At 37.8% G+C, this 23,255-nt stretch overlaps 1 long non-coding RNA gene across 1 annotated transcript in view; it reads left to right on the plus strand.

Moving 5' to 3' along the window:
* LOC129404446 (uncharacterized) overlaps window positions 1–17,094 on the plus strand; it is a 46,924-nt gene extending 29,830 nt beyond the window's left edge. The window contains exons 2-3 of the long non-coding RNA XR_008629875.1: window positions 14,199–14,793; window positions 16,964–17,094. This is a non-coding gene — a long non-coding RNA (uncharacterized LOC129404446). The remainder of the gene's footprint in view (window positions 1–14,198; window positions 14,794–16,963) is intronic.
* Window positions 17,095–23,255: the final 6,161 nt, after the last annotated feature.

The following is a 23,255-nucleotide window of genomic DNA, read 5'->3' on the forward strand; positions in this document are numbered from 1 at the left end:
ATTGCCAGTTCCGTGTACTTTTTTCTCAGAATTTCTGGAAGTCTTTTTTATATCTAGTTTCTGTTGTGAATATATTTAACCATCATACTTCTAAGAATAGTATTTTTTAAATTTTATTTCATTTTATGCTTTTTACAAAGCGTTCATGATTGAATTTCAATCATACAGTATTTCCAACATTCATCCCTCCACCAGTGTACATTTTCTACCACCAGTGTCCCCAGGATCCCTCCCATCACTTCCAGCCCTCGGCCCCTATTTCTAAAGGTATTTAACACTTTAGTTATCTGGATTGCCATAGAACATATTTTTTCATATTATCTTTTTATCAACATTAGGAAAGAAAAAACCAACCATGAAGTGTTTGGGGAAGTCGGGCACTAAGGAACATAATCTAGTTTTGGACTGGTTTAATTTATAAGATTTTATTGGTTTCTTTCGCACTAAAGTTAAGTTCGAAAAATAGAATCAGAAAAATACTTTTAAAATCCCACAATTTCATTAATCTAATTGTGTCAACTATTTAAATTTGTATCACTGTATCACTGTCATCACTGTCATCCTGTTGATCATCGATTTGCTTGAGTGGTGCCAGTAACGTCTCCATTCGTCCTAGCCCTGAGATTTTATCAGCCTTTCTTCTTTATTCTGGGAGGCCTACTCATTCTTCCCAGCTGTGCTGCATTGGGGGTTCTTTCAGGGTAGGGGAATGAGACCCATCATTGTTACTGTATTTTGCATAATGAGTATGCCACAAAGAGCTTGCCAGGCTCTGCCATGTGGGCAGGATGATCTCTCAGTACCTTGCCAGGTTCTTTGAAAGGGAGAACTAGGCTATAAAAGTTCGCTTCTGGGAGCTTTGTTTTATAGTCTGTGGATCTTGGTCATTGATGGGAATTACACAGTGCCAGGGACAGTTTGTGGGTGTGGCTGCCTAGCTACTGGAAAATGTGGGATCTGGGTGGAGGAGGCCCAGTCCTGATCCAAGCAGACTTGGAGATCTCACTCTGGGTCCCACACACCTGGGTTCTTCTGCTGGTTTCTTCATGCGTGAGGCTCATCCAAACATGTGGAGAGTGGCCTTAAGCATGGCTGTGGCTGGGTTCCAGAGGTCTTTGGTGGCCGGGGCTCTGCTCGGGCCAGGAAGGGAAACTCAAGGGGCCCAGGTGAAGACAGTGAAGCACAATTGAAGGCTTAATTTTGTATAAGCCTTCAATTGTGCTTAGTAATTTTTGTATCATAGATAAAATTTTAAAATTTACTTCATTTGTATTATGTCAGTCATAGTTATTTGTATGTATAAATGTCTATAACACATCTACATGGATTATTCCAGTCTCATCCTTTTAAAATCTTCTAAAATTCTTTCATCTAGTTAATAGATCACATTTTATTAAGCACTTCCCATTACTATTATTACTATTAATGATTCTATTTCCTTGACATAAAATTTTTTGGTTACAAGTTTATGTGAACTTCTTTATAAAGGGGCTTTCAGAAGTATGGGGGTGGGATGGCTGACCCCCCCCCAAACCCAAGAAAACCCCAGAATTGTCAGACTGAAAACTGGTGTACCTGGAATTTTAATCTGTTTGGTATCTGCAGAAATTAGTCATGAAGGTGTTGGGCCGTTCGTATGTCTGCAGCCATGAGATGTAATCCTTGGGCAGTTTAACTATAGTACTGCAGCTTCATAAATTAAAAAGGTGATTGTATTAAAGAGACTGCATTGATAACATGTAATAGTTATTAAGCCTGGTGAGACTAATTCACTATAAATTCAAGATGAAATTTCACTATCATATTATTCTCCTTAAAGCAAATTCTGTAAGAAGAAAGAAAAAGTATATGATTTATAATAAGGAAATGGCAGTGCCAACTCAGTGGTCACTGATAAGCTACCTGAAACTTCTTTTGCTTTAAAAGTCACACTTTAAGAGGGCCATAAGAACATTGGAGAACATTCAGCTAAGAAAAGGAGTGAGTTAATTAAATTAAATGGATGAATGCCAGTGTTTTACTTAGAAAAGAGAAGACAACCTGAGGGTGGAGTAGGCATTATAGTTATGTTTTAAAATGTTAAATGGCCTCTTGGTGGAGACAGGATAGATTATGTAAATCTGTAATTCTCTATTAATGGATATTACAGGAGGGTAGATATAGACTTATAGAACTAACGTCATTTAGAACAGACACTAGTAGCACTGTAGCACTGTCTCACTGTCCTGTTGTTCATCGATTTGCTCAAGCAGGCACCAGTAACGTCTCCATTGTGAGACTTATTCTTACTGTTTTGGGCATATCAAATATGCCACCAGGTAGCTTGCCAGGCTCTGCTGTGCGGGCGCGATACTCTCAGTAGCTTACTGGGCTCTCCGAAAGGGAGGGAAGAATCAAACCCAGGTCAGCCCACGTGCAAGACAAATGCCCTACCCTCTGTGCTATTGCTCCAGCCCTAAGGTACTAGTATTATTCAAAATAAAACAATGTGACATATACATATGAAATATATAACTTTATGCCTAAAATTTTTGGGGAAAAAAGAGAAAATTATTTTAGGAAGCACTTTCTCTGATCTCTGACTTGGCTTCCTCAAGAAGTACATGCTGTGCTCTTTCTTCCATTGATCAGTGTTCAATAAGAAATGCAAGGAGGGATGCATAATTTGTTAACTGGATGAAATAACATTTCAGCAATGTTAAAGTTCATCCAAAATTTCATAACATGGGGATCATTATAATCATCATCATCATCATCATCCCGTTGATCACCAGTTTTATCGAGTGGTCTCAGTAATGTCTCCATTCGTCCTAGCCCTGAGATTTTAGAAGCCTCCCTTTACTCGTCCTTCCCTACAGTGCCACATTGGAGGCTCCTTCAGGGTCAAGGGAATGAGACTCATCATTGTTACTGGTTTTGGCATATGAATACGCCACAGGGTGCTTGCCAGGCTCTCCCATAACATGGGGATATGAATTTTATATTAGAATATAATACTATTTGCTAAGATTTCAAATAGGTTATAGCCATATAAATTCACATATACATATATACATATATATGTGTATATATATGTATATATATATATATATATAAGTTGCTACCGAGAGTATCCCTCCAGCATGGCTAAGCCTGGTAAGCTCCCCATGATGTATTCGATATGCCAAAAACAGTAACAAGTCTCACAATGGAGACATTACTGGTGCCTGCTCGAGCAAATCGATGAACAGCAGGACGATAGTGCTACAGTGCTATGCCTAAAATTTATGCTATATTTATTTATTTATTTATGCTATGTTTATTTGTATATTTATTTTGTTAGTTGGGGAATACCCAGCACTGCTCAGGGCTTACTTACTCTTGGCTCTGTATTCAGGAGTTACTTCTGACAGAACTCAAGAGATCTGGACCTCAGTATAATTAAACTATAAGTTATAAACCTGTATTGCCTTAAAAACAAATAAAATGAGAAAAATTATCTTGGCATGAAAGAAGAAAAATTCATTAAGATTAAACTGTCTTATCTAGAGAAGATACACAATCCCTTAGAAATAGTGCAGAGTCAGGTGAGAATTTGAACTAAACATCTAGTCCTACCCTGGAAGTTGAATACTCATATTTTTTTCTCAAAAAATTTACAACTTAACACACTTTGTGCAGAATCTATGTTTTTTTAAAATTATGATTAACTGGGCTTTTAAAAGTTTGTATGTAAGGATGAAATGGTTGACTAGAAAAATGGTGTCATGATCAACTTTTTTGAAATTAAAATTGTTAATGTGCATGAAAAGCTGGAAGCTTGTGTTATGGTAAGTGTTCCAATCATTGACATTTTTTATTGAGAAAATCTTATTAAATTTCATCTTGATAAAAATTAAATCCATTTAAATCCTCAAAAGGAATGTTAAAGCATATTGCAGAACCTAAGAAAATGACAATGAACTCAGTCACCGGCCTTTGAGGATGAAAAACATTTAAGATGTATTTTAAGATGAATTGTTTTCTTATTTGGAAGCTGGTTTTTAACTAAGAATTTGATGTAATTGTTAATTAAATATCCAGATTGTTGAAGTTTTCCAATATATAAAATACTTATTGCCTCCTGCTTCATACAAGAAAATATTTTAAACCAAAGGAATGTTCTGATCTTTTTTGGTTTGTCTTCTCATGAAACTTGAAATATTTCAAAGTGGAATCAGTGAGGAAAAGTTAGAGTTTCTGAATTCCTTTAAAATTCACTTAGGTGGATTTTAGGATTTTTATTTAATGTGGAATTTAGAATGTGATTGTATCTGCTTTTAAAATTTTAGAAAAATATCTAAATTATTGTATTTAGTTCTTTGGCTGAGGGTAATGGGGTGCTTACTTTTAAAGTCTTGATTGATACCATTGTATATTCTGTCACACATTATAGTTCCAAACTAAATGATCCATGTAGTATACATATTACTTCATGACAATTTGGTTTTGTCCTTTCTGCCTAATGAAATTTTCATTTTACTTTTGTGATTCTTGCCATCATAAATTTTGTAGATATTGAAATTTTTATTTCATTTAAGTTTTAAGATCTTCATTTTGAAAAAACTATTATATGCACAAATATATATCACATAAAGCATTTTTTATTTGTTATTTCATGGAAGAGTTCAAAAATGTCCATTTTGTAAATATTTTCTGTGATAAATTTTAGTACAAATTATTTTTATTGTATATTATTAACTTTTTAATTTAAATTTTAACCTATTTTCCTTTGGCGAGTAGGCAGTCAAATAAGACTTTTATTGAAGAGTCACAAAAGTAAGTGGAAGCAGTTCATTAAGTTCAAATATATAACATTACTAGCCCTCTGAAATATTTTAAGTCTCTTATTGCTAAATAAACACATAATCAAATGTAAGTGTGTTAAATATGTGCATAGAAAACTGGTTTCTCATTAGATTTATATAATTTCTTCCTTCAAGAAGATCATTAACATTCAGAACAAATACTTTAGATCCAACAAAATGGAGAGCAAGGGAAGTAAAGCTTTTGAATTCTGAGAAAAGAGTCTTTTCTCCAAAGGCTTTTAAGCAGGTGTCCCTAGATGCACATATAAACACAAACACCCCACACATGCCTTTCAACAACTGCTGCTGCTCTGCTCTCTAGACCAATTCTTTCCTTGGCCGATGTCCATGTGTTTCTGGCCTTGTGCCTTGACATTGTCCTTAAAAGAAGGAAACAGATGACTGTAGGAAACCAGTCCAAGAAGATGTAGATCTAAATGATCAAAATAGCCAGAAACCCCAGATAGAGAAGAACATTTGTGCGTATAGCGCTGAAAGCACTGTTCATAGCATTCTTTGATCTGAAGAAACAAATAAGGAGAGGCATTAACTGATAGAAGAGACTGTGTGTAGGGCCCAAGGAGAAGAATCATAACAAATTCAAATGTTCCTGTATCCTGACTACATTCTAGGAATTTTAAGTTAGCAACATTGATCAAAAAGCCTATTTTGAGTATTAGGGATTTAACTACTGCAGAAGACAGTGGAGAATGAAAGTTTAGTGAGAAGTGGAAACAAGGACTTGATAATTAGAAAAGTATAATTCACATTTCTTGCAGGGAAACTGAAATAGGATATCATTATTTTCTCCAGAGTAGTGTGTGTGTGTTGCCAGAAATTGAACCCAAGGTCTCACACATACAGAATGTGTACCATTGAAATAACATGCCACTAAACTTTTTGTTTTGTTTTCTTGGGCCGCATTCAGCAATGTTCAGGGCTGACTCCTGGCTCTGCACTCAGGAATTACTCCTGGTGGTGCTTGTGACAATATATGGGATGCCAAGGATCAAACACAGTTCAGCAAGCCATGTGTAGGACAAGTGCAACACTGCTGTATTGTTTCTCCATCCCTTGTCCCTAAAGTTTTAACAAATAAAAACACTTGGAAAAATTTGGGACTTTCGTTTGTTCATATGTTTTTGAGCCTGTACCCAATGGTTCTCAGGACTTTTTCTTGGCTCTGCACTCAAGAATCACTTCTGATGGTGCTCAAGAGACTCAAGGATGTGACTGTCATCCCGTTGCTCATTGATTTGCTCGAGCGGGCACCAGTAATGTCTCCACTGTGAGACTTCTTGTTACTGTTTTTGGCATATCGAATATGCCACAGGTAGCTTTCCAAGCTCTGCTGTGAGGGCGGGATACTCTCTGTAGCTTGCCGGGGTCTCCAAGAGAGACGGAGTAATTGAACCCTACCCGCTGTGCTATCGCTCAGGGAACCATACAGGTCGCCAAACCCAGGTCAGCTGCTAGGGATCTAAGTGAGGTTTATAATCTGCAAAGCAAGCATGCTAACCCCTGCACTCTCTCTTAGTCTCATATGGAAGAATTTATAACAAAATTAATATAGGTAAATAAAGAATATGTAACATTATTTAACTGATGTGGACCTGTTTCTCTATCCCTCCCATTTTCTGTTGATTTTTCATTGATTTACAATAGCGAATTCCAGGGGATGAGCAGCTTCCCATTTCCATCACTGTATCACTGTAACTGCTCATCGATTTGCTTGAACAGGCACCAGTAACGTCTCCATTGTGAGGCTTGTTTGTTGTTACTGTTTTTTTTTAATTTATTTATTTTTAATTAGTGAATCACCGTGAGGGTACAGTTACAGATTTATACACTTTTGTGCTTATGCTTCCCTCATACAAAGTTCGGGAACCCATCCCTTCACCAGTGCCCATTCTCCACCACCAGTAAACCCAGCATCCCTCCCACCCTCCCCAATCCCATCTCCTCCCACCCCACACTGCCACTGTGGCAGGGCATCCCCTTCTGTTCTCTCTCTCTAATTAGCTGTTGAGGTTTGCAATAAAGGTGTTGAGTGTGTTGTTACTGTTTTTTGCATATCAAATACACCACAGGTAGCTTGCCAGGCTCTGCCATGCTGGCAGGATACTCTCAGTAGCTTGCAGGACTCTCAGAGAGGGATGGAGCAATTGAAGCCAGGTCAGCTGCGTGCAAGGCAAATGCCCAACTGGCTGTGCTGCGCTCCAGCCCCCCATTTCCATATGTGTATGAAATCATCTGATAACTGTATTTCAGTTCCTCACTTATTTCACTTAGCACAATCATCTCAAGGCCATCAATTTAGTCTCAAAGTGCTGTTCATTTAACTGAGTAAAAAACAGTTTCTTTTTTTATTTTTTGGGTTTTTTTTTGCTTTTTGGGTCACACCCGGCGATGCACAGGGGTTACTCCTGGCTCTACACTCAGAAATTACTCCTGACGGTGCTCAGGGGACCATATGAGATACTGGGATTCGAACCCGGGTTGGCCGCGTGCAAGGCAAACGCCCTACCCGCTGTGCTATCGCTCCAGCCCAAGAAACAGTTTCTTATCCAATATTTGTTGGTGGGTATTTAGGTTGACTATGGTTTGGCCAACAAGATTAATACTACTGGAAACATAGGGGTACAAATATTCTAATTCTCAAATCTTTCAAATAAGTTGCTATAAGTGATGTTTTCAGGTCTCACAAAATTTATTTTTACTTTTAATTTTATTTTGAATTTTGGGTTACACCTGAACATGTTCATGACTTACTCCTGAATGTTCCCAAGTATACTTCTAATGAGGCTTGGAGTATTCTATGCAGTGCCAGTATTACATTCTAGTTAGCTGCCTGCAAGGTCCAATGCCTTATGCATTGTACTATCTCTCTGGACCTTATTTTAATTCTTTAAGCATTCTCCCTGCCATTTTCCATAGAAGCTGAACCAATTTACCTATCCACTTACAATGTACCAGAATTTCTTTTTACTATATATCTTTGCCAATAATATATGACATAATCTATTCTCAGGGATGTAAAGGAATATACCATTGTGGTTTTGGTTTGGACTTCCCTAGTAAGAATGATTGTGAGCATTTTGGGGAGAATGGAGGTAAAACCAGCAGTACTCAGGGGTTATCCCTGGCTCTGCACTCAGAGATCACTTCTGGTAGATTTGTGGACCATATGATGTGCTGTGCATTGAACACAGGTCATCTGCACACAGGGCAAGAGCCCTATCTGCTGTACTGTTGCTCCTATTCCTATAGAAAGAATTTTTATTATGTATGTATTATCAGTACTTTTTTATTTTAAAACTGTACATTTAGATCCTTTCCCCATTTAAGTTGCTTGAGTTGTTCTTGAGTTCTTGAGTTGTTCTTGAGTTGCACAAAACTTTTATATATTTTGTTAACTGTTTTTTATGTTGTATAAATATTTTTTATGTCCCATTTTTGTTTCAATACCATATTGTTTTATGTGTTTTTGGTTTTGTGTGTGTGATATTTTTTGGTTTTTTTTTGGAGACTCAAGCAATCAAAGAGTAGTTTAATGCCAGGGTCTGAGGATATGGCAACGTCAAGTACCGTCAGGCTATCCTGGTGGTGCGGCAGAGTCTCTAGGATCATCACTGGTGATGCTTGAGTCTTCAGGACTGCATATGTCTCTGCTCAGGAATTTGTGCCTGGAATTCAACCAAGATTGACCGCATACAAGCCATGCACTTTAATCCTATATTATCTTTTCAACCCCCTACCTTACTGATATTGCTTTGTACTATAGTTCAAAATCATTGAATATGATGCTTCCACTTTTCTTCTTCTTTCTAAGAATGCTTTGACTTTTTAGCTTAATGTAAATATTACAACTGCTGTTTTACTCCCTTGGAAAGACTGGAGAGATGGCACAGCGGGATTGACACTTGCCTTATACTTGGCTGACCCAGATTCAGTACTCAGCACCGCATATGGTCCTCCAAGTCCCACCAGGAGTGATCCCCAAAACTGCCCTTTACTATCTTGATATAAGTACATAGATTTCTTTCAATATGAAGGTAATTTTAATATTTTTCCAGCCCATAAACATGAATGTAATAACATCTCTTAGTGTTGTCTTCTTTTTCTTTACTAAAGTCTTAAAATTTTCATTGTCTAAGTCTTTCGCCTCCTTTGTTATGTTTACATTAATTTTATTTGCTTTGTGGTATTCTAAATGGAATTGTTTGGTTCATTTTAATTTCACCATGTTCATTGTGTCTGGAAATGCAATATTTTTCTGTGTTGATTTTTAATCTAGACACTACATTAAAGTTTATTTATAGGAATTCCATGAAGTATTTAAGATTTTGTGTATTATCATGCCATCCATAAATACTGATTATTTTATTTCTTTTTCAATTTGTATCCATTTATTTCTTTTTCTTGACTAACTGGTCTGGATAGAACTTCCAAAGGTAGACAAATGAAGAGAAAAGAAAGAGAAGCAGTTGTGAGACTAGTTTCTTACTTAGTTTCAGATGTTAGTAGTTTTTGCGCTTTACCCTGTTGAGAATGATGTCAGCTCTGGTATTGTCATATTGGCCATTTTTATGTTGAGACAAGTTCTTTCTATTAACTTATTTAATTATTTATTTTTAAAATGATTGGATCCTTTAAAATACTTTTTAAGCATCTATTTAGATATTTAAGTGGATTCCACCTTAATTATTTTTTTCAAATTTTACACATTTTATTTTCATAAAGTAGTTCACAATAGCTCATTACATACAATAATTCAAACACCAACCCAACTAGCAAGCATGTTCCCACCACAAAAAGAGGGAAGTGTGTAAAGTTTGTTGATTTCATTCTGGGGCTATTTAAGCTTTTATATAAGAGAATACAAGAAAATATGTTAAAACCAAAAACATGTGTGTTGCTTTAGGTACATCAGTGGGCTAGAGTATAAAAGGTCACTCCAGGAAAAATAGCATCGCTCTCTTCCAGGAGCTTTGTTTTATAGTCTCTGGATCTTGGCCATTGATGAGATTACATGACGCCAGGGGCAGTTTGTGGGTGTGGCTGCCAAGCTACTGGAAAAGTGGAGATCTGGGTGAAGGAGACCCAGTCCCAATCTGAATAGGTGTGGAGATTTCGGCCACAGGTCCTGCATACCTGAGTTCCTCTGATGGTTTCTTCATGGGTGAGGCTCATCAGAGCATGTGAAGCATGGCCTTGAGCATGGCTATGGCTGGGTTCTGTAGGTTTTCGGCTGCTGGGGCTCTACTCGGGACAGGGAGGGAAACTCAATCTGCCCCCCTCCGAGGGGGCCCTGGTGAAGACAGTCTGGCTTGGGATCAGGAGATTCTGACTCACCTTTATTTTTGATGTGGTTGATTATATCAATTGATTTATGTACACTGAGTGGACAGTGGAGAATCCAAGAAAGAAATGTGAGCTCAGAAATGTGATGATGAGAATTCACTGAATGTAATTTGCTATCTTAACATTATTTATAATGTTTACATGTAATTAGAAAGCTGTGAGAGTAGTTCCTTGTCTAGTTTTAGATATTAATAACTTAATGTAATTATAGGCAGAGTGACAAACTGGGTAAATTGCAATAAGTTTCTTTCATTGGAGTAGATGATAGAAGAAGTACTAAATGGTAGAACTTGTTAGAAACATTTACATATATATCACTATCTAAAATCAACTACCAAAAAGGCAGCAATATAGCTCTCCAATCAACAAAACAGAAAAGAGGAGGAATCTGAAAAACACAAATTTGAAGAGACACTATAAGAGGATAAGGTAAATTTAAAAACACAGATATATAAACAAGGTTATATATTAATAACTAAAATGGATAATAAAGGCTAGAGCAATAGTAGTAGGAAGATTACAGTGCTTGCCTTGTATGTAGCCAACCTGAGTTCCATCCCCAGCACCACAAATGATTCCCTGAGACCCACCAAAAGTGATCCTGTAAAAAACCAGAATTAAGCCCTGAGCACCACCAGGTATGGTCCCAAACCTAAAACAAGTTGTAAATAATGGATTAATCTTATAAATAAAAAGAAAAATAATACTCAGATTTTTAAATTAAGCAAGTACACTATTTTCAATATACATTATTTTATTTTATTTATTTACTTTTATTTTATTTTTTCAAAGTTGTTCAAAATAATTGATTACATTCAATATTCCAACATTCATTATACCTTCCCACCTCCATATACCTTCCCACCACCATATTTTGAATTATTCCACCCTGATTCCCAAAGCCTGCCCCAATGCAGAAACTAAATAGCTTATTTTGTATTGCTTGTTATGAATAATCTGTTAAAGATGGTCCAAAAAAATTTCTTTAGAGGAAAGTGTGTGAAAATTATTTTATCACCTTGGATCCATTAAGCCCTTGTCAATATACATTATTTTAAATGAAACTCTTAAAAAGCTGAAAAAACAGATTGGGTAGCTGGGAAAGATACAGACACTATTTCTACTTAATAGCAATATTAGTGTTTCAAGTAGATTTTAATCTAGTGTATTAGTAGGTTCAAAGGGCATGGTATAATAATTCAACAAAAAATTCTTCAAGATGCTAAATCATAAGCCTTGTAAAAACTCAGCCACATAACCATAAAAATAAAAACTAAGAAAAGGATAAAGTTAACAGGTTCACGATTCTAGTACTTCATTTAGCCCATCTTTCTATAATTCGTAGTTCCTGCATAAACAAAACTAGTGAGGAAGATCTCAGTAATGAGTAAACAGCTTGATTTCATAGATTACTAGAATCCTGAAACTTTCCATCAGACAATGCACATTCTTTTCAAGTTCACATTAAGTACTTATAAAAGGCAAGAAGAAATTCCAGTGAATTGCAAGGTATCTGTGAAATTTTCATCAAATATTGTCGCATCAGAGAATATTAGGAGTAATAGCTAAATAGTCAACACATTGAAAATTTATAAGAAAATGTACATGAAACTTTAAAGGAAACAGAAAGAGAGTGAGGGAGAAAAACTGGTTCAGTCCCTGGCATGACAAGTCTCTCTCCCACTTCACCATAGTCAAGTGGAGCCCTAGCAGCTCAGGAGAATCCTCAGGGTATTCTTAGGGTTTCCCAGTACCACTGGCCCTGAGGACGACAGCATCCTCAATCCTTATACTGAACTTTTAACCCAGTTATGTAATCATATGGGCTCTTGAACACAGCTTTGGAGCCACACTTCCACACACCATAAACAACAGCAAGAACACTGTAGCCAGTCACACAGGTGAAAATATCATAGAGTAAAAGCAATGCATTTCTCTCAAGAATATACTACATGAAAAGATAATAGAATGTTTATATATAATAAAAATATTTTTCATAAACTAATGTGGATATAATATATAGTTGCTTATATTTATATATGCTAATATCAGTAGAATAGTTAAAAGTCAGTAAACTGTGTTGAAACAATTGGTTCGTAATTTGGAAAAGTCCTTTATTTTTTCATACTGTACACTGAAATCAATTGACCCTAAAGGTCAAGTCAGAAGGCAACTAGACAACAACAGAAATCAAGTCTCTTAGTAGGAGAAAAATTTCTATGCTTATAAACAAGCAAAATATATGTTTTGTTATATAAAATTTGTCTTCAAAAATTCTTTACATTGGGAAAGGGGGACAGCATTCAGAGACTTAAAAGCAAGCTCCCAGAACAGAGAGATGCAGAGTCTCTTGCCTTGTGAGCCTGGCTGTCTTCCCCAGGGCCTCCTTGGAGGGGATGGGCTCCAGCTTTTCTCCCCACCCCAAGAAGAGCTCCTAACAGCCAAAGACCTCTGGATCCTAGCCACAGCCATGCTCAAGGCCCCTCTCCACAGGTTTGGACAAGCCTCACACATGAAGGAACCGGCAGAGGAACCCAGGTGTGTGGGACCCGGGACTGAGACCTCCAAAGCTGCTTGGATCAGAATTGGGCCTCCTCCGCCCAGATTTCCCATTTCCCAGTAGCTAGGCAGTCATACCCAGGGACTTCCCCCAGTGCCATGTAATCCTGTCAATGGCCAGCATCCAGAGACTTAAAAGCAAGCTCCCAGAAGCACATGGTTGCTTCACAGCCACTAGATATCTTATTGCCTACTTCTCTCTTTGGGAGAACCTGGCAAACTACTGGAAGTTTCCTGCCCACATGGGAGAGCCTCGCAAGGTCCCCATGGTATATTAATATGCCAAAACCAGTTACAAGCTGGATCTCCTTCCCCTGACCCTGAAAGAGCCTCCAGTATGGCATCGTTGGAAAGACGAGTAGAGAGAGGCTTCTAAAATCTCAGGGCTTGGACAAATGGAGATGTTACTGAGACTGCTCAAGAAACTCGACGATCAACGGGAAAGGGGGACAGAAGATACAGTACAACATATAATTTGATTGATTTGCATATAGCCAGCCCACATTCAATCTCTGGTACCTCTTATGGTACTCTGAGCACCACCAGGAGTGATTCCTGAGTTCAAAACCTAAAGTAAGCCCTCAGTACATTCAAGTGTGACTCAACTCCCTCACTTTGCCTGCAAAAATAAAAAAAACTCTACACAATAATGTCTACAATTTGAAAAGCATTTGCAATATATATTTAAACCTAGACAGTATCTACAACCATAAATATCATATGCAAATAAATGAGAAAAATGCCAATAATTCCAGCTGTCAAATGAACACTGGGAAAAAATGAATTACTCACAGGCGTACAATGTAACTCTTTAATTTCCATTTCACTCTATCACCGTATCACTGTCATCCCATTGCTCATCGATTTGCTTGAGCAGGCTCTAGTAACGTCTCCATTGTGAGACTTGTTGTTACTGTTTTTGGTATATTGAATACACCATGGGTAGCTTGCCACAATAAAATTTTATTTTCCACTATCAGCTTATTAAAGACATTAAGAGTGTGAGATTCTTCGAAATGGTCAGTTATATAGTATTAGCACTCAGTTTGACAGCCTGTATCAAGGGCATCATAATGTTGCCATGACGAAGAATGAATAGAACTGGGGCTGGAGTGATGATAGCATAGCGGGCAGGGCATTTGCATGTGGCAAACCTGGGTTTCATTCCCAACATCCCATATGGTCCCCTGAGCACTGCCAGGAGTGGTTCCTGAGTGCAGAGCCAGGAGTAACCCCTGAGCATTGCTGAGTGTGATTCCCTCTCCCCCCCCAAAAAAAAAGAATGAATAAAACTCCATCCCTTTGGAGGGTGCCAAGATGGTAGCAGCGCTGACATAGCTACTGCGGTGGATGGAGCTGTGGTGGCTCTCAGAACTCTGAACTGCGGGACTCTACAGCACAGAAATTCTGCCTGATTTCACAGGAATGAATATTTCATATCCTTTTTAGGGCACTTATCAAGACCAGCCTGGCGCCTGGAGCTGCTGTGGGATCCCAGGTTTCCTCCATGAGCCACTAACCTGGGAGACTAAGAGGATCCAGAAACTCTCTTCCGGCTGGGTACCCATCCTGAACCCAGAAGCTATGCCAAAACTAAGAAACCTCTGCTGTTGCTCCCATGGCTCAGGGCACTTGCACTGTTACAGATACATCTCACAAAGAGTGCTGCCTACAGCATATTATGGAGGGAAATCTCCCTGAGTACCAACTGACAAAAGACTGGACCCGAGGACTGGGGCTTGTGCCCCCTGGTCAGGTTCTGCTGAACTGGTGACTGCTGCCCTCCAAGAGCTCCTGAGCTGCTCACGGTACCTGTCCTGACCCTAGTCCTGGCTCTCTGCCAGATCTGCTACTGCCTTCGTGGCTGGGGCCACAGAATGCACACCACTACCAGTAGGTCAACCTGGACCTAATTGGCAAGAGCATCAGCAACCTGATGGTTTGCCCTCTGGCTTCCAAACACCCCAGAATTGCCACTATGTTTCAAGTTGGACTCAACAACTCTAGACCATGTTTCTAAGAAATTAAACCATCAAAGCTAAAGGTAAGTGGGAGCCACACACACAAACCAGCTTTGCCATACAAGCTCATTTATAGGCTTTGCTCCATAGACTCAAAAATAAATCTTGAAATATACCAAAAAGATGCAGTACATCTTCTCAGACCCATGCATGGATGAATAATACAGAGCACTTCAAAGGGGGGTGGGTTAGCCCAGTGCCACCCAAACAGAGTCCCAAGCAGCTTTGCAATGTTCTATCTCACTGTGATTCAATAAAGATTCTTTTAAAAACCCACTTCAGGGGCTGGAGCACACGACCGACCCGGGTTCTATTCCCAGCATCCCATATGGTCCCCTGAGCACCGCCAGTGGTAATTCCTGAGTGCAGAGCCAGGAATAACCTCTGTGTATTGCTGGGTGTGACCCAAAAAGCAAAAAAAAAAAACCCACTTCATTCCCTGGTGATGATTTTCACATTGTATACCACTGTATCACTATCATCCCATTGTTCATCGATTTGCTCAACCGGGAGCCAGCAATGTCTCCATTCATCCCTGTCTCATGCTAGTGTAGCCAGATGGCATATTGGGGGCTCTTTCAGGGTCAGGGTAACGAGGACTCTCGTTGTTACCATTTTTGGCATATTGAGTACAACATGGGTAGCTTACCAGGCAGTGCTATGTGGGCAAGATACTCTCGGTAGCGTGCCTGGCTCTCCAAGAAGGACAGACGAAATACTGCATCGCTCTCTTCTGGGAGATTTGTTTTATAGTTTCTGGATCTTGGCCGTTGATGAGATTACATGGCACTGGGGGCAGTTTGTGGGTGTAACTGCCAAGCTACTGGAAAACGAGGGATCTGAGTGGAAGAGGCCCAGTCCCAATCTGAGCAGGCTTGGAGATCTCAGCCTCCGGTCCCACGTACCTAGGTTCCTCTTGTCAGTTCCTTCATGGGTGAGACTTGTCCAAGCGTGTGAAGATTGTCCAGAAGCATGGCTGCACCTGGGTTCTGGAGGTTTTTGGCTGCTGGGGTTCTGTTTGGGATGGAGAGCGAAACTCAACCCACTTCTCTCCAAGGGGCCCTGGTGAGGACAGCCTGGCATGTGGGCAGGAGGTTCTGCCCACATTGTATATAAAAAAGAAAAAATTGGTAGTAGTTTAAATATTCAGTAATGAAGAAATAATTCATTGTGATATCAAACAAAATGTTGTATAATGATTAATATTATGTTTTATTTGCAAAGGATATTCTTTTATGATTATAGAGTATGATTGCATAGATTTTGTTTTTAGGCATGGCAGGGATTGAATCCTGGGACTCACAGATGAGAGACAAGTACCCTCAAAAGGCTACATATTTCCTTGATTACACACAATTTTGACTATATTCCTAGTAACAACTTGATAATAGTCTTTTCATACATTAAAAAATCAGTTCACCAAACTGTAATTTTAACTAATAAAAGTTTGGGAGAAAATTCGTATTAGCCTTATTTATTTTGGGCTTGAATTGTAGGTAATTTCTCTCATTTGAAATACTCTCTTGTTTTCTCTATGCAAAACATGCATAATTTTATTAGAAAGAAATTTGCAGTTTCTTTAGTTACCCATATTCCACATGTGAGTGGACACCACCTGGTATCACTTAGTCACAACATGCTCTTTCATTTCCTTACTCATTTTACTCTGTAGAATCACCCTCAACTCTATCTATTTTATTCCAAAACACACAGTTTCATATTTTTAATGGCAGAGTTGTATTCCACTCAGTATAGAACACAGTTTCTTTTAACCTGCTATCAGTGGGTATTTAAGTCAATTCCATGTTTTGGTTGTTGTAAATATTGCAATTAAGAACATAAGTTGTTCATTGCGGCACTGCTTACAATAGCCAGAATCTGGAAAAAACCCGAGTGCCCGAGAGCAGAGAACTGGTCAAAGAAACTTTGGTACAACTATACAATAGAATACTATGCAGCTGTTAGAAAAGATGAAGTCATGAACTTTGCATGTAAGTGGATCAACATGGAAAGTATCATGCTAAGTGAAATGAGCCAGAAAGAGAGGGACAATCATAGAAAGATTGCACTCATCTGTGGAATTTAAAATAACAGAGTAGTAGACTTACATCCAAGAATAGTAGTATATAATGCTGGAATGTTGGCTCCATAGCTTGAAAGTGGGCCTCACATGTTGGTGGAAATTCATCCCAGATAGAGAAGGGAACACCAAATAAAATGTGATTGGAGATCCTACGCGGGGAGGAAGATGCGTGCTGAAAGTAGACTAGAGACTGAACACGATGGTCACTCAATGCCCCTGTTGCAAACCACAACACCCAAAAGGAGAAGGAGAGAACAAATTGGAATGCCCTGCCACAGAAGTGGGGTGAGTTCGCGGGGATGGGATTGGGGGTTGGGAGGGATACTGGGTTCATTGGTGGTGGAGAATGGACACTGGTGGAGGGATGGGCTATCGAACATTGCATGAGGGAAAAACAAGCACAAAAAGGTGTGAATCTGTAACTGTACCCTCACTGTGACTCACTAAAAATAAATAAATAAATAAATAAATAATTTAAAAAAAGAACATAAGAGTGCAAGTACTTTCAAATCAGTTTTTTCAAATCATTTCTATAAGTGCCTCAGAATAATATTGTGGGGTAATACAATATTCACTTCCCCCCCCTCTTTTAAATGACTCTCCATCTGGCAAATCTTTTATAGACAGAAAAAATCCTTTCTCTTACTAATGTTTATTATGCATTCTTATCTTATTGTTTCTTGAGGATCAAAAAATTATTTCACCTGCAATTGTTAACTGAAATATTTTATATTAGATACCTAACTTCTCAGTCTCAGTATTTTTGGACACATAATAAACTATGTTCCAGTGTTTTTCAAATTTTATTGTGCATGGGAATAACTTGAGGATTTGTTAACCCACAGATTTCGTTTTTGTAGGGATGGAGCAGGAGATGCCTGATTTTCAAACATTTATTTATATAGCAGAGCTTTAGAGAATATTGAGGTGCCTAGGAACTCCAGAATTCTATGACCTCAATCTTAGTTACTAAGGTCATGGAACAGAGTTGTGAGACTTAAACCCAGTTGTACAGCAAAGAGCTGTATTCGTCCTCTCCATACCAATAGTTTGTCAAATAAGTCCTTTGGCTGCAGGGTAGAGACAACTGGAAGGTTGTGACTGTCAATGTGGAAAAGGTGGTTCAGTAGTGACCATGAAAGAAGGAAAGGGAACTACATGCTGACATGTCACATTTGCTGACTGAGTTCTATTTTATTGACCCTGTGTCCTTCTTCTGCCTGCTCACTGGAACTAATTAAATAGGCCCGTCAGGCTGATATGTAATTTCACTTCAACCCCATCAAATTGTAAAGCTACATTTATTGTCCCTCTTATCCTGATCCCTACTGGACTTGAGCCAGGCACTAAAAGTAATGGGAAATATCATGGCTCCATTTCCCTCTCCCCAACCAGAAGGCATTGACAGTCTGTTTGAGAAGTCAAAAGTGAGGAATAAGCAAGGAGAGAAAGTGAGAATTTGGGTACTGTCACTCTGATGGACTGAGGAGAAAATGTTAGCTTTTATTCATTTGAAGAAAGTTTTGTATGGTGTGAATTAAATCAAATTTAAATTGGTCTGAATTGCTTCAAACTGAATTAACTGCACTAAGAATTAAGAATACAATTACACTGAAGAATATTTATTCTCATTAAAGACATAGACCCTAATAAAGCTCATACTTTACCTGAATAAAATATAAACTAAAAATGAAATTAATGTTCTTGGCTTTTGGGGTTTTTTTTGTATTTGGGGGGTTACTATTGTTGTTATATTTTGCTCTTAGTGGTGCTCAGGCGTTATCCTCAGCCCATTGTTCAGAGGCTGCACCTGATGGTTCCGGGGAAGCAATGTGAAACAGGGGTCAAACCCAAGCATTCCCAAATATAACGCCTATACTCCGGCTCTTCATGCTATCTTCCTAACTTTCAAAAATTCAATCTGTCTGTCATTAGAGGATCAAGCAATAGTCTTTTGATTACTAATCAGGAATACAAATTATAAGTTTATAATATGAAATTATGTTTTGGTTTTATTTCAAGAAATACATTTGATAAAATTTAATGGTTTGCAACCAACGAAGCAAAGGTTCTTGGTTGAACATTTGGTAAGGAAATCCAGCAAAGTGGTTTAGCCTTCCTGTTGTTGAATGCTTCCTGAGGATTGGTTAAATTTAATTGGTCAAAAAGAATTTGCTGATTCTGTCCACAATATGACATCTCTCTATGCCTAATATGTATCTCTTCAATAAATTTACTGATTTTTGTATTCAAAAAATCAACCTTATAGAAAATCCTTGTGGTATCAAGATATCTATCAGAAATCTATAGACATCAGAAATGTTTAACCTTGAGAAGCATGATGTATAGGAAACTGATGTCAAATCAGTTCACAGAGAATTTCTAGAGTTTGTAAACAACATCCTTGCTCTGGCAAGTGGACCTTTTGCTTCTTTAGACTGTTCTGCTGACAGCTATTTCAGAAAGGTAGAAATTACTGGAAATACCATGCTCAGACTTGTGGTGAGGCAAAACAGCAGCAAAAATTCTTGACAGAAAGGAATCAATGACCTTCAGCAGTAATTTTCTAATGTCTTCTAAGATTTAAAGGTAGACTTGAGGTATCAACTGAAAATTAAAGATTTAAGCCCAGGTAGAATTTAACATTTAGCTGAATCTTAGTCTGGTAACAAGGAGATGGAAAAACCTTTAGAAGATTTTGAAAAAAGCCCCTGTACCTAGAATTTGACTGAAATACATAAACTCAAAAATTCATCTAATGAGGTCTTAATGTCAGATATACTCCCACAAATACTATGAAGATAATACCCTGCACCCATGACATTAAATTACATATAGCTAGTTATATTATTCCCCTCTACTCTTTCTAAAAAATGCAACCTATATTTAAAGCCAAATTAGATGGGGCCAGAGAGATAGTACAGTGAGTAAGGCACTTACCTTGCATGCAGCCAACTGAAGTTCGATTTCCAGAACTCTATGTGATCACTTGAGCCTGACTCTGAGTGACCCCTGAGAACAGAGCCAGGAGTAAGCTCAGGTGTAGCCCAAAGACCAAAAATGAGAAGAAGTCCTAAATTAGAAATAGCTTTCCAAAGTACAATTTTAAAATCCTCTTAGTGACATTATGGTACAAAGGGTATTTTGGTCATTAAGATTTTGAAGCATTTTCAAGAATAAATAAGGGAAGTTTTGGCTCATGCTGCCAACTTAAAATTAAAATCGGGTTTGAATGAAACAGTCTTTCAGTAAACGCTGAGATCATATGAAAAGGGCTGGGATCCTTTTCAGACATGATCTAATTTGCATTCTGTCCTCATGGATCTCTGTGGTGAAAAGGATACCCAGAAGTACTTAATACCTCAAGTTCTGTTAGCACCTTCTAACAGATTTTTTTTCTTGTGGAGGTTTGCCTTTGATAGAGACATTCCCTTCCTGCAGCCAATGGCCAATGGTGGAGAGTGGTAAAAGGTATTACATTTACTCTAGATATTTAGGGGATTGGCTGCCACCTTGTTGTCCTGTATCATAATCTGACATTTTCATATGCTCTATCTGCTTTTTCTCATCCATGTGTTGATTTCTATCCACAGAAGCCACCCTGAACTGACATGACATAGTAGCAGTATTTGTGCTAGATCTCAGGTGTAAAATAGGACTTTGAAGCTAAATGACTCACTGATAGATATCCAGCTGACCATAAAGACTATAGTACTGGTAACGGGTGGAGCACAGAGACTCGCTGAGTCTGGGTGTGAATCAGGATAGTATCTTGGTATAAAGTAATTTATCATCCTGTGTAATTTATGGGGTATTTTGAGAAGTACTAAGAAATTACTAAAATTAAATGGGTACTGCATTGTGTATGTAGTATGTTTGTGTAGGGAGCGATAGCACAGTGGGTAGGGTGTTTGCCTTGCACTCTCGGATAACACAGATTAGATTCCTCTGCCCCTCTCGGAGAGCCTGGCAAGCTACCAAGAGTATTTCACACATAAGGCAGAGCCTGGCAAGCTGCCTGTGGCGTATTCAATATGCCAAAAACAGTTATTTCAAATCTTACAATGGAGATGTTATTGGTGCCCACTTGAGCAAATTGATGAGCAACTGGATGACAGTTGATATGGTGATATAGTGATACTGCATTGTGATTACATAGCACCTCTTGTACAGTTTAAGAAAAGAAAAACCACCTTTACACTGTGAGAGAAAGAAAAAGCAATGTTTTCATCAATAGAAAATGAAATGGGATCAAATAAACTTAATAGAAAACATAAGTCTGGACCCACAGAATCCTTTGTGTAGGTAATAATACTATGAAACACACACACACACACATACACACACAGAAAGAGAAAGACAAATATTGAGGAGGAAAAGTTTAAAAGGAAATAAAGATTTCAGCAACACAAAAACTAAAACTGAGAGGATAGATGTTCTCTCCACAAGTTTTCCCGTCTTTCAATAATCAATTTTTGCATTTGTGAATTTGGCTTTAATATTCAATTCCTTTTCACACAAAAGTGTGTCATTGATTTTTGAGGGTCATTGATTTATATACCCTAAGTGCTAATAAGTAGATATACAAAATGATAAAGCATTTCTTTTATTTATATTGTCAATATTCTTGAATTGTATTGATCTGCACGTGTTGTGCATTGCTCATGCCACATGCAGAAAACATGAGCCTTTTTTTGTCTTTAGCATCTTGTCTTATAGAATTAAGGCACTGAAAAAAGATATAGGCATTTTATAGTAGAAAAATGTGTTTCTCTAGCTACTAATGGAAGGAGAAATTCTTTTTTTTTCAAGTCTTTACAGAATCTTCCTAAACTATTTTAAAAGTGAATAGAAAGCTAAAGTCAGGACAAAAATTGGAAGATAAACATAGAGGATATCAAAACAGTGGCTTAATTAGTATTGAATATTTAAAATGACACCCAAAGAAAAATATGCATGGTTTCTTTTATGTTTATTTATAAATACTCTAACACACTTGCCAGTTTAAAACAACAGAAACTAAAATGCAGTGTAAAGCTACATACACCCATAGTACAATAGGTAGGGCATTTACCTTGCATATGATTAAGCTGGATTTAGTCTCTGGCATCCCATATTGTTCCCTGAGCACTGCCAGGAGTAACCCTTGAGCCATATCTGGTATGGCCCCAAAATAAACAAAAGACAACACACAGCATACTACAAAGCACCATGCCCACCCACTTTTTAATATTAATGAATATTGCCAATGAGTTTTCCAAAATAGTTTCAAATAGCAATATGTGAGGATTTCAGCTATTTCACATCCTTTCTAAACTGTAATATCATTTAGAAAGTATTTTTGTTTAGTTATTTATTTTTTAAATTTGAATTTTCCTAGTGGCTATTTAGGTTGAGCACTTTTACTTAAGTTCTTATTGGACATTTGAGTGCCTCCTTTTATGTGGTGACTAAGATTTTGTCCACTTAAAATGGATTATTCATCTTTTCTTTATTTAGTACTTCTTTCACTATCACTATCACTATCATCCCATTGATCATTGATTTGCTCAAGCGGGCCCAGTAACGTCTCCTTTTGTCCTATCCCTGAGATTTTAGCAGCCTCTCTTTACTCATACTTTCTAACAGTGCTGCATTAGAAGCTCTTTCAGAGTCAGGAGAATGAGACCCATCATTGTTACTGTATTTGGTATATGAATTCGTCGCGGGGTCTCCCGTGTGGACAGAAAACTCTTGATAGCTTGCCTTTATGTATATCAATTACAAGCCATTTGTGGATAGAACTAAAAGGTATCATGTTGAGTGAATTCAGTCAGAAGTAGAGGGACCAATGAAGACCTCTCTCATATGTGGGATATAAAGATACATAATAAGGGACTATTAAAACCCCAAAGGCAACAGAATTGTAAGGCTGATTTTCAGAACTGAATATACCTGGGGTAAGGGGGTTGGGTGGGTGGGACAGCCATAAGAGACATTGGTGAAAGGAACTAGGTGCCTTGGTAGAAGGTATAGTATTGGAATGATGTTTTCATTAAATTGCAATTGAAAGTAGTGTAAATGATGATAGCTCCAAAATATGGGCATTTCCCCCTTTCTCTATACTCTGCCATTTCAGTGGTGTCATTGACTTTTAATAGAAATTATTTATTTTTATTTCTAATGTTTTCTTAATTTGATAGAAATAATTTCTTAAGTAAATGAGGTCTATGTACCACTACTGTTCTTTTTTATTAGTATGGGTCTTCGTATTCTATTTGAGAAATATTTGCCTAAATCAAGGGCATTAAATATTCCAGGTTTTCTTCTCCCAGCTTCATTATTTCTAATTCTTTACAATCTAGATTTATAATCCATTTGTAATTACTGTGAACTAAGAGTCAGGATATTTTTTTCCATATG

Source organism: Sorex araneus, chromosome 4 (genome assembly GCF_027595985.1).
Source record: "Sorex araneus isolate mSorAra2 chromosome 4, mSorAra2.pri, whole genome shotgun sequence".
NCBI lineage: Eukaryota > Metazoa > Chordata > Mammalia > Eulipotyphla > Soricidae > Sorex > Sorex araneus.